Source organism: Moschus berezovskii, chromosome 18 (genome assembly GCF_049115385.1).
Source record: "Moschus berezovskii isolate FMDL1 chromosome 18, NW_MosBer_1.0, whole genome shotgun sequence".
NCBI classification, from domain to species: Eukaryota; Metazoa; Chordata; class Mammalia; order Artiodactyla; family Moschidae; genus Moschus; species Moschus berezovskii.
The window spans coordinates 53,914,247-53,926,776 of record NC_142477.1 but is presented as its reverse complement, the minus strand read 5'-3'; the positions used below and the strand labels follow the sequence as shown (position 1 = coordinate 53,926,776).

The 12,530-nt window shown below is 40.1% G+C and overlaps 1 protein-coding gene across 2 annotated transcripts in view; it reads right to left on the bottom strand.

The window, feature by feature from the left end:
• Positions 1 to 12,530, bottom strand: part of DDX4 (DEAD-box helicase 4) — a 95,312-nt gene that overhangs the window by 76,984 nt on the left and 5,798 nt on the right. The gene's annotated exons all lie outside the window — the stretch shown is intronic.

The following is a 12,530-nucleotide window of genomic DNA, read 5'->3' as shown; positions in this document are numbered from 1 at the left end:
AGTTAGCATCAAACTTTATCAGACTATTATCAAGGTGAATTGTCTTTAAAAGATTACATTTAACAAAAGGAAACCAGAATATTTTTTATAATTTTTATTTTTAATAATTTCTATTTTTAAACAAAATTTTTATATCATACTCTTGAGGCATCTTATACTTGCAATTGTATATGTATGGGGGAGAGCTACCAACACACTTTCTGATGCTCTGAATTTGTACACAGGGTCCTCTGACATTTTTATTAACTTTGAATTGAATGTTCTTTCAAAAATTTTTATATTGTGGGGAAATATGTATTAAGTGAAAATAACAAGATATGACAGTGTGTAGATAGAATGATAACCAACTAGATTTTTTTATTTTAGGAATGGAAAGCTTGGAAATATTTTCTAAAATGAGCATTTTTTTTAAAACACTTGGCAAACATTCTCTGCTATTGACTCTAGGAGAGAAGAAATTTTTGTGCTTTCAGGTATTGCAATGAAATAGTTTTTTATGAAACACTCAATATAATCCTTGAGAGCTCCTGGTTAAGAAAACGTGCATTCTGATGAGAACTAAAGTTCAGTATTGAGTAAAGGATAAACAATGGATAAAAATCATGCAATCCAAAAACTGAACATAAACAGTGAAAAAAGACAAGCACAGTTTAGTAAACACTTGCTCCTTAATGGGTGTCCCAAGAAAATGAACCCAGTATAAGTATATTCTGTTTTCTTGTTCTCACTAACAGATGCTAAGTTACTGGTGGTAATAAATCACAGTGTATGGAAAAGGAAGGAATTCATTCATTAGTTAAATAGGCTTTAAATGAGCACCTACTGTATGCCAGGTATTATGCTAAACGTTCGAGGTAAAATTAGCTTCTCAAGGATCATTCTAGTGACGAGAATGGCAATGACCAATGGAATTGAAACCTGAACATTCTTATCTCAAAAGATTCCCTGGAAAGCTTATATAATGTTTCTCCAAATTCCCTAAATCCCCTATAATAAGGTAGGACAAGAGTTTCCTCAAAGCTGTGTCTCAGTTTGGAATCAATGTAGTCAGATGTGAATTTAACTCAGATGACCATTATATCTACTACTGTGGGCAGGAATCCCTTAGAGGAAATGGAGTAGCCATCATGGTCAACAAAAGAGTCCGAAATGCAGTACTTGGATGCAATCTCAAAAACGACAGAATGATCTCTGTTCATTTCCAAGGCAAACCACCTAATATTACAGTAATCCAAGCCTATGCCCCAACCAGTAACACTGAAGAAGCTGAAGTTGAATGGTTCTATGAAGACCTACAATACCTTTTAGAACTAACACCCAAAAAAGATGTCCTTTTCATTATAGGGGACTGGAATGCAAAAGTAGGAAGTCAAGAAACACCAGGAGTAACAGACAAATTTGGCCTTGGAGCACGGAATGAAGCAGGGCAAAGGCTAATAGAGTTTTGCCAAGAGAACACACTGGTCATAGTAAACACCCTCTTCCAACAACACAAGAGAAGACTCTACACATGGACATCACCAGATGGTCAACACTGAAATCAGATTGATTATATTCTTTGCAGCCAAAGATGGAGAAGCTGTATACAGTTAGCAAAAACAAGACCAGGAGCTGACTGTGGCTCAGATCATGAACTCCTTATTGCCAAATTCAGACTTAAATTGAAGAAAGTAGGGAAAACCACTAGACCATTCAGATATGACCTAAATCAAATCCCTTATGATCATACAGTGGAAGTAAGAAATAGATTTAAGGGACTAGATGTGATCGATAGAGTGCCTGATGAACTCTGGACGGAGGTTCGTGACATTGTACAGGAGACAGGGACCAAGACCATCCCCATGGAAAAGAAATGCAAAAAAGCAAAATGGCTGTCTGAGGAGGCCTTACAAATAGCTGTGAAAAGAAGAGAGGCAAAAAGCAAAGGAGAAAAGGAAAAATATAAGCATCTGAATGCAGAGTTCCATGAAGAGCAAGGAGAAATAAGAAAGCCTTCCTCAGCGATCAATGCAAAGAAATAGAGGAAAACAGAGAATAGGAAAAACAAGAGATCTCTTCAAGAAAATTAGAGATATTAAGGGAAAATTTCATGCAAAGATGGGCTCGATAAAGGACAGAAATGGTATGGACTTAACAGAAGCAGAAGATATTAAGAAGAGGTGGCAAGAATACACAGAAGAACTATACAAAAAAGATCTTCACAACCAAGATAATCACGAAGGCGTGATCACTCACCTGGAGCCAGACATCTTGGAATGTGAAGTCAAGTGGTCCTTAGAAAGCATCACTAAGAACAAAGCTAGTGGAGGTGATGGAATTCAGTTGAGCTATTTCAAATCCTGGAAGATGATGCTGTGAAAGTGCTGCACTCAATATGCCAGCAAATTTGGAAAACTCAGCAGTGGCCACAGGACTGGAAAAGGTCAGTCTTCATTCCAATCCCAAAGAAAGGCAATGCCAAAGAATGCTCAAACTACTGCACAATTGCACTCATCTCACACTCTAGTAAAGTCATGCTCAAAATTCTCCAAGCCAGGCTTCAGCAATATGTGAACCATGAACTCCCAGATGTTCAAGCAGGTTTTAGAAAAGGCAGAGGCACCAGAGATCAAATTGCCAACATCCGCTGGATCATGGAGAAAGCAAGAGAGTTCCAGAAAACCATCTATTTCTGCTTCATTGACTATGCCAAAGCCTTTGACTGTGTGGATCACTATAAACTGTGGAAAATTCTTCAAGAGATGGGAATGCCAGACCACCTGACCTGCCTCTTGAGAAACCTGTATGCAGGTCATGAAGCAACAGTTCGAATTGGACATGGAACAACAGACTGGTTCCAAGTAGGAAAAGGAGTACGTCAAGGCTGTATATTGTCACCCTGCTTATTTAACTTATATGCAGAGTACATCATGAGGAACCCTGGCCTGGGAGAAGCACAAGCTGGAATCAAGATTGCCGGGAGAAATATCAATAACCTCAGATATGCAGATGACACCACCCTTATGGCAGAAAGTGAAGAGGAACTCAAAAGCCTCTTGATGAAAGTGAAAGAGGAGAGTGAAAAGGTTGGCTTGAAGCTCAACATTCAGAAAACAAAGATCATGGCATCTGGTCCCATCACTTCATTGGAAATAAAGGGGGAAACAGTGGAAACAGTGTCAGACTTTATTTTTCTGGGCACCAAATTCACTGCGGATGCTGACTGCAGCCATGAAATTAAAAGACGCTTACTCCTTGGAAGGAAAGTTATGACCAACCTTGATAGTATATTAAAAAGCAGAGACATTACTTTGCCAACAAAGGTCCGTCTAGTCAAGGCTATGGTTTTTCCCGTGGTCATGTATGGATGTGAGAGTTGGACTGTGAAGAAAGCTGATCGCCGAAGAATTGATGCTTTTGAACTGTGGTGCTGGAGAAGACTCTTGAGAGTCCCTTGGACTGCAAGGAAGTCCAACCAGTCCATTCTAAAGGAGATCGATCCTGGGTGTTCATTGGAAGGACTGATGCTAAAGCTGAAACTGCAATACTTTGGCCACCTCATGCGACGAGTTGACTCACTGGAAAAGACTCTGATGCTGGGAGGGATTGGGGGCAGGAGGAGAAGGGGACGACAGAGAATGAGATGGCTGGATGGCATCACCGACTCGATGGACATGAGTGTGAGTGAACTCTGGGAGTTGGTGATGGACAGGGAGGCCTGGCGTGCTGTGATTCATGGGGTCGCAAAGAGTCGGACACGACTGAGCGACGAACTGAACTGAACTGAATGCATAAAAAGATGACTGATATTTTAGATTTTATGTTCTCAGCATTCTCTCCACATTATTCACGTAATAATTTTTTAATTAACCTGTACTGTGCCTTGCACCATGTCAAATCTGTTAAAAATTCTTTTAATCTACCAGTAGTACATGGGGCTTCCCTGATGGGTCAATGGTAAAGAACCTGCTTGCCAATTCTGGAAACACTGGTTCAATCCCTGGGTCCAAAGCCTTCCTGGAGAAGGAAGGGGCAACCCACTCCAGTACTCTTGCCTGGGAAATCCCATGGACAGAGGAGCCTAATGGGCTGCAGTCTATGGTGTCACTGAAGAGTCAGACACGACTTACTGACTGAACAACAACAAACAGTACAAAAACGGATTACCTCACATGGGGGAGAATTAGATGTTCATCTTTAAGTATTATAAATATTTGAGAATATTTTATTATGCACATAACCATACAACAGACTAAAAACATACTGCAGGTTGGCGCCCTATAAATCAACACAAAAACGAGATGGAGTGGGTTATAATGTCTCAGACAGTTAGCACATCTTGTACTAGTGAAACATCTAAGGAAGAAAGCAACTTGGACAGGGGTTTTCAGCATACCAAGCAGGGTTCAGAGAGGCCAAAATATCTGTATTTTTCAAGTAATGGCTAAGGCAGTGTTTATGAATGTATGGTACTCATACCACTGATTTTAGGCAACTCATAGACAATTTTCATTTTGATAGTCATTTTAGTGTTTTTATTTAATATCTTAGTATATATTAACACATTCATCAGTGCATATGTTGATAATGAACTCTGTTAGAGAAGCTTCGAGGTAACAGGCACCCTCTTACATCGCTGTTAGGAATGTTCCATAGCCTAAACCTTGAGGGAAGGGAATTTGACAACATCTAGCAAAATCACATATGCATTTACCCTTGGATCCTGTAATCCTACTTTGAGAATTTATCTCAAAGATACACTAACAAAAATATAAAAGGACAAATCTGTTGTTCAGTTGCTCATTTGTGTCCAAAACTCTGCAACCCCCTGGACTGCCGCACGCCAGGCTTCCCTGTCCTTCACCATCTCTTGGAGTTGCTCAAACTCATGTCCATTGAATCAATGATGCCATCCAACCATCACATCCTCTTTCATCCCCTTCTCCTCTTGCCTTCCATCTTTCCCAGCATCAGGGTTTTTTCTAATGAGTCAGCTCTTCATGTCAGGTGGCCAAAGTATTGGAGCCTCGGTTCAGCATCAGTCCTTCTAATGAATATTCAGGATTGATTTCATTTAGGATTGACTGGTTTGATCTCCTTGAAGCTCAGTTCAGTTCAGTTCAGTCGCTCAGTCGTGTCCGACTCTTTGCGACCCCATGAATCACAGCACGCCAGGCCTCCCTGTCCATCACCAACTCCCGGAGTTCAATCAAACTCATGTCCATCGAGTCAGTGATGCCATCCAGCCATCTCATTCTCTGTCATCCCCTTCTCCTCCTGCCCCCAATCCCTCCCAGCGTCAGACTCTCTTCCAGTGAGTCAACTCGTCGCATGAGGTGGCCAAATTATTGGAGTTTCAGCTTTAGCATCAGTCCTTCCAATGAACACCCAAGATCTATCTCCTTTAGAATGGACTGGTTGGATCTCCTTGCAGTACAAGGGACTCTCAAGAGTCTTCTCCAACACCACAGTTCAAAAGCATCAATTCTTCGGCGATCAGCTTTCTTCATAGTCCAACTCTCACATCCATACATGACCACGGGAAAAACCATAGCCTTGAACTGAACTGAACTGAACTGACTAGATAGACCTTTGTTGGCAAAGTAATGTCTCTGCTTTTTAATATACCATCTAGGTTGGTCATAACTTTCCTTCCAAGGAGTAAGAAGTGACTCTCAAAAGTCTTCTCCAATACCACAATTCAAAAGCATCAATTCTTTGGCATTCAGCTTCTTTATGGTCCAGCTCTCACATCCATACATGACTACTGGAAAAAGCATACCTTTGACTAAACGGACCTTTGTCAGCAAAGTAATGTCTCTGCTTTTTAATACGCTGTCTAGGTTGGTCATAACTTTTCTTCCACGGAGCAAGTGTCTTTTAATTTCATGGCTGCATTCACCATCTTAGATGATCTTGGAGCCCCCCAAAATAAAGTCTGTCACTGTTCCCACAAAGTTATTAACTGCAAACCTAAAAGTTAACCAGAAATAAGTCAAAAATCCCTCAAGAGCAGACTGAAACATCCACCCATGTAGTTGAAGGGGCAGAAAATTTTTCCCTTCTTCCTTTGCAGGCTTTTTGGCTGGCCCAATAATTAAACTGACATTAAACAAAAAGAGAAAAACAATTTTAATTTCATACATGCAGGAGTCACATAAAAATATGAAACTCAAAGAAGTGGCCAGGGGTTTTCTTGGTGGCTCAGTATCAATATAATGTCCTTCCAGTGCATATTCAGAGTTTATTAACTTTAGGATTGACTGGTTTGATTTCTTTGCAGTCCAAGGGACTTTCATAGTCTCCTCTAGCACCACAATTTGAAATCATCAATTCTTCCGTGCTCAACTTTCTTTATGGTCCAACTCTCACATCCCTACATGATTACTGGAAAAACCATAGTTTTTTACTATGTGGACCTTTGTTGGCAAACTGATGTCTCTGCTTTTTTAAATATGTTTTCTAGGTTGGTCACAGCTTTTCTTCCAAGGAGCAAGTGTCTTTTGATTTCACTGTCTGCAGTGATTTGGGGGCCCAAGAAAAGAAAATCTGGCACTATTTCCACTTTTTCCCCATTTATTTGCCATGAAGTGATGGGAACAGATGCCGTGATCTTTGTTTTTTTAATGTTGTGTCTTAAGCCACCCTTCTCATTCTCTTCTTTCACCCTCCTCAAGAAGTTCTTTAGTTCCTCTTCACTTTTTGCTGTTAGGGTGGTACCATCTGCGTATCTGAGGTTGTTGATATTTCTCCAGGCAATCTTGGTTCCAGTTTATGAGTCATCCAACCTGGTATTTCACATGATGTACTCTGTACAGAAGTTAAATAAGCAGGATGACAATATACATCCTTGACATTGACATACTCAATTTTGAACCAGTATGTTGTTCCATGTTCAGTTCTAACTGTTGCTTCTTGTCCTGTATACAGGTTTCTCAGGAGATAGGTCAGGTGGTCCGGTATTCCCATCTCTTTAGAATTTTCCAGCTTGTTGTGATCCACACAGTCAAAGGCTTTAGTGTAGTCAAGTATGTTAGGTCAAGTATGCTGGCTTATATCTAAAGAGGTGTATCTGCTTATATTTTTTTTAATGGAAGGATAAGCCAAAAATTATAAAATGACTAAGAGAGAATAGGTTGAGAAGGATAAGAATGTCAGACTTCTCTGAATGAGTGGATTTGATTGTAAAACTATGTGATTGTTATACAAAATTATAAAACTAAATCAAATCAAAATTTAAAAGGCAATATTTAAAGTTAAAGCAAAAAATGCACTTAAGTAAATGTATATTTAGCTAGTGGCTTAACCACACAAATTTATTTCAAATGCTTTAAAATACAGTAATTTGACCATGTGTCCCTAGTGAGATATAAGGCAAAAAATACTGTATAAAATCCACCAATTCTGTAGTTATATTGTCAGTAATAAACTGGTACATAATTAAGTTACTATTGTTTAAGAAGTAATATTTTTCAGTGTGAGAGAAAAGAAATTGAAAAAGAAAAGCAGAGGTTAAGAAATAACCCTATACTCTTAAATTTTAACTAGAAATATCAGTATGAACTCATGATATATTATCTCCTTAAAAAAATAAAATAAAAAATTTACAACACAAAGACTTCCTTACTCTGCCCACTGAAAAAACTTAGCAACAACAACAAACCCATCAGCAGTACACATGCTAGCACATAGACTAATGTTGACTTGAAACAAAAACACTGCTAAATATTTCCCCAGCAAAGATTTGTTTATTCAGGATCAGAAGAGAACTGAAGTTTGGGGTCAAGAGTCATCCCAAACCACATGCAAGTCCTGGCGTGGCAAAGGAAGGAGAACACTTTTATAGAGAGGAGAAAGGCTAGTCAAAGTACTAGCCTTATAGCTAGATGGGTTCCTCATAGCTCTAGAGGAGTTCCCCAGGTAGGGATAACCACTTCTAAAAAGACTTTAGCCACAGAAGAGGTAGTCTGTCTTCAAGGAAAGTCTTCAGTCCAGTGCACAAACAAACAGATCATGACTAAAACAAACAGCTCATGGCTTTTCACTGAGTCGTTGTCAGGAAAGGAGTCTTCCCTCTTCCTGTTGGGTTATCATCACAGGTTACGAGAGCTCCCCCTTCTGGTCTCCTAACTCTATTTAAACTGAGGTTTCTGTTCATTAATTTTTCACATCTTCCCCTTTTGATCAGGATTTTTCTCTGAAAGCATTGCTGATCAAGAGTCAGGGTTTCTAGTTTTAACAGCTTTTTGTCCCTCAGTGTCACAAAGGACCATTGCTGGACATAGTGTCTCACGTTACATTGGAAACCCATTAAGGTCACATTTGAGTAACAAGGAGGGGAACAAGGGAAGACAATCAAGCACTTTTTATCTAAAATCCTGTTATCAAAATCATAGACATCGGAGATCTTCTGAAGCATTATGCCATCATCAAAGGTTTGGCAACAAAATTCCAACAGGCTTGGTCTGCATATCTAGGGAAAGTTGTCTCATCGGGTATCATATGCTTCAATTCTGGAAAATCTTCACTTTCATGTCACCAGACGATGTGCAGTTTCAGTCAAGGTTTGGTGCTTTCTTTAGGTGTGGCTCAGGAATCCAAGAGTCTATCCTTTAGCGTCTGGAGGCACAAGGGTTGTTTGGAGTACTCAATAAAGGGCTTTCCAGCAAGACTGAAGAGAGTTCTTCTGGATGTATCTTTTCTAATAGACGAAATCTCCAAGTTGCAAATTGTGACACTTAAGGTTTTTGTCCCCCAAGGGTGTCATTTGAAAAAACTGATCTACCAAAACATGGTTATTTTTAATAGAATCCATTACGCATTTGCAATATCAAAATCAAACTGATAATATTCTTTGCAGCTGAGATGGAGAAGCTCTATACAGTCAGAAAAAAACAAGACCAGGAGTTGACTGTGGCTCAGATCATGAACTCCCTAAGGTAAAATTCAGACTTGAAGAAAGTAGGGAAAACCACTACATCATTCAGGTATGATCTAAATCAAATCTCTTATGATTATACAGTGGAAATGACAAATAGATTCAAGGGACTAGATCTGATAGACACAGTGCCTGAAGAACTATGGAAGAACACTGTACAGGAGGCCATGATCAAGACCATTCCCAAGAAAAAGAAATGCAAAAAAGGCAAAATGGTTGTCTGAGGAGGCCTTACAAATAGCTGAGCAAAGAAGAGAGGCAAAAGGCAAAGGAAGAAAAGATAGATATACACATTTGAATGCAGAGTTCCAAAGAATAGCAGGGAGAAATAAGAAAGCCTTCCTCAGTGATCAGTGCCAAGAAATAGAGGAAAACAATAGAATGGGAAAGACTAGAGATCTCTTCAAGAAAATTAGAGACTCGAACATTTCACGCAAAGATGGGCACAATAAAGGACATAAACAGTATGAACCTAACAGAAGCAGAGATATTAAGAGAAGGTGGCAAGAATACACAGAACAATACAAAAAAGATCTTCATGACGCACATAACCACAATGGTGTGATCACTCACATGGAACCAGACATATGGGAATGCGAAGACAAGTGAGCCTTAGAAAGCATCACTACTAATAAAGCTAGTGGAGGTGATGGAATTCCAGTTATTTCAAATCGTAACAGATGATGCAGTGAGTGCTACACTCAATATGCCAGCAAATTTGGAAAATTCAGCAGTGGCCACAGGACTGGAAAAGGTCAGTTTTCATTCCAGTTCCAAAGGCAACGCCAATGAATGTTCACTACCACACAACTGCACTCATCTCACACGCTAGTAAAGTAATGCTCAAAACTCTCCAAGTCAGGCTTCAACATTATGTGAACAGAGAATTTCCAGATGTTCAACCTGGATTTAGAAAAGGCAAAGGAACCAGAGATCAAATGGCCAAAATCCACTGGATCATAGAAAAAGCAAGAGTTCCAGAAAAACATCTATTTCTGCTTTATTGACTATGCCAAAGCTTTTGACTGTGTGGATCACAACTCTGTAAAATTTTTAAAGAGTTGGGGATACCAGACCACCTGACCTGCCTCCTGAGAAATCTGTATGCAGGTCAAGAAGCAACAGTTAAAACCGGACATGGAACAATCGACTGGTTCCAAATTGGGAAAGGAGTACGTCAAGGCTGTATATTGTCACCCTGCTTATTTAATTTCTATGCAGAGTACATCATGAGAAATGCTGGACTGGAAGAAGCACAAGCTGGAATCTAGATTGCCGGAAAAAATATCAATAACCTCAGATATGCAGATGACATGACCTTTATGGCAGAAAGCAAAGAGGAACTAAAGAGCTTCCTGATGAAAGTGGAAAAGGAGAGTGAAAAAGTTGGCTTAAAGCTCAACATTCAAAAAACGAAGATCATGGCATCCAGTCCCGTCACTTCATGGCAAATAGATGGGGAAACAATGGAAACAGTGACAGACTTTATTTTCTTGGGCTCCAAAATCACTGCAGAGGGTGACTGCAGCCATGAAATTAAGACACTTGCCCCTTGGAAGAAAAGCTATGACCAACCTAGATAGCATATTAAAAAGCAGACATATTACTTTGCCAACAAAGGTCTGTCTAGTCAAAGCTATGGTTTTTCCAGTAGTTGTGTATGGATATGAGGGTTGAACTATAAAGAAAGCTGAGCGCCAAAGAACTGATGCTTTTGAACTGTGGTGTTGGAGAAGACTCTTAAGAGTCTCTTCGACTGCAAGGAAATCCAACCAGTCCATCCTAAATGAAATCAGTCCTGAATATTCATTGGAAGGACTGATGCTGAAGCTGAAACTCCAATTCTTTGTCCCCCTGTGTGAAGAACTCTCGTATTTGAAAAGACCCTGATGCTGGGAAAGACTGAAAGCAGGAGGAGAAGGGGACAACAGAGGATGAGATGGTTCGTTTCAGTTCAGTTCAGTTCAGTCGCTCAGTCGTGTCAGACTCTTTGCAACCCCATGAATCACAGCACGCCAGGCCTCCCTGTCCAACACCAACTCCAGGAGTTCACTCAAACTCATGTCCATCGAGTCGGTGATGCCATCCAGCCATCTAATTCTCTGTCGTCCCCGTCTCCTCCCACCCCCAATCCCTCCCAGCGTCAGACTCTTTTCCAGTGAGTCAACTTGTCGCATGAGGTGGCCAAAGTATTGGAGTTTCAGCTTTAGCATCAGTCCTTCCAGTGAACACCCAGGATTGATCTCCTTTAGAATGGACTGGTTGGATCTCCTTGCAGTCCAAGGGACTCTCAAGAGTCTTCTCCAGCACCACAGTTCAATGAGTTTGAGCAAGTTTTGGGAATTGTTGATGGATAAGGAAGCCTGGTATGCTGCAATCCATGGGGTCACAAAGAATAGGACATGACTGAGTAACTGAACTGAACTGCTGAGGAACATGGAAACATGTTAAAGATCAGTAACCAGTAGAGAAATGCAAAACAAAACTACAATGAAATGTCACCCACACCAGTCAGAATGGCCATCCTTAAAAGATTTATAAACAATAAATCTGGAGAGGGTGTGGAAAAAAGGAAATAAATAGAATTACATATTATCCAACAATCCCACTCTTGGGTCTATATCTGGAAATGACAAAAATTCTAATTCAAAAAGAAACATGCATGCCAATGTTCATAGCAGCACTATTTACAATAGCCAAGGTGTGGAAGTCACCTAAATTTCTATTGACAGATGAATAGATAAAGAAGATATTGTACATATATACATATAAATGGAATACTATGCAGCCATAAAAAGTATAAAATGGCATTTTCATTAATATAGATAGACCTAGAGATTATCATCGGAGAAGGCAATGGCACCCCACTCCAATACTCTTGCCTGGAAAATCCCATGGATAGAAGAGGCTGGTAGGATGCAGTCCATGGGGTTGCGAAGAGTCGGACATGACTAAGCAACTTCACTTTCACTTTCATGCATTGGAAAAGGGAATGGCAACCCACTCCAGTGTTCTTGCTTGGAGAATCCCAGGGACTGGGAGCCTGGTGGGCTGCCATCTATGGGGTCGCACAGAGTCAGACACAACTGAAGCGACTTAGCAGCAGCAGCAGCAGAGATTATCATACTAAGTGAATTAAGTCAGAAAATGAAAGACAAATATCATGACATCACTTATACGTGGATTCTAAAAATATGATACAAATGAACTTATTTACAATACAGAAATAGACTCACAGAAATAGAAAACAAATTTATGTTTACCAAAGTAGAAAGAGAATGTAGGAGAGATCAGTCAGTTCAGTTCAGTCCTCAGTCATATCTGACTCTTTGCAACCCCATGGACTGCAGCACACCAGGCTTCCCTGTCCATCACCAACTCTCAGAGCTTACTCAGACTCATGTCCATCAAGTCGATGATGCCATCCAACCATCTCATCCTCTGTCGTCCCCTTCTCCTCCCGCCTTCAGTTTTTATCAGCATCAGGGTCTTTTCCAGTGAGTCTGTTCTTCACATTAGGTGGCCAAAGTATTGGAGTTTAAGCTTCAGCGTTAGTCCTTCCAATGAATATTCAGGACTGATTTCCTTTAGGATAGACTGGTTGGATCTCCTT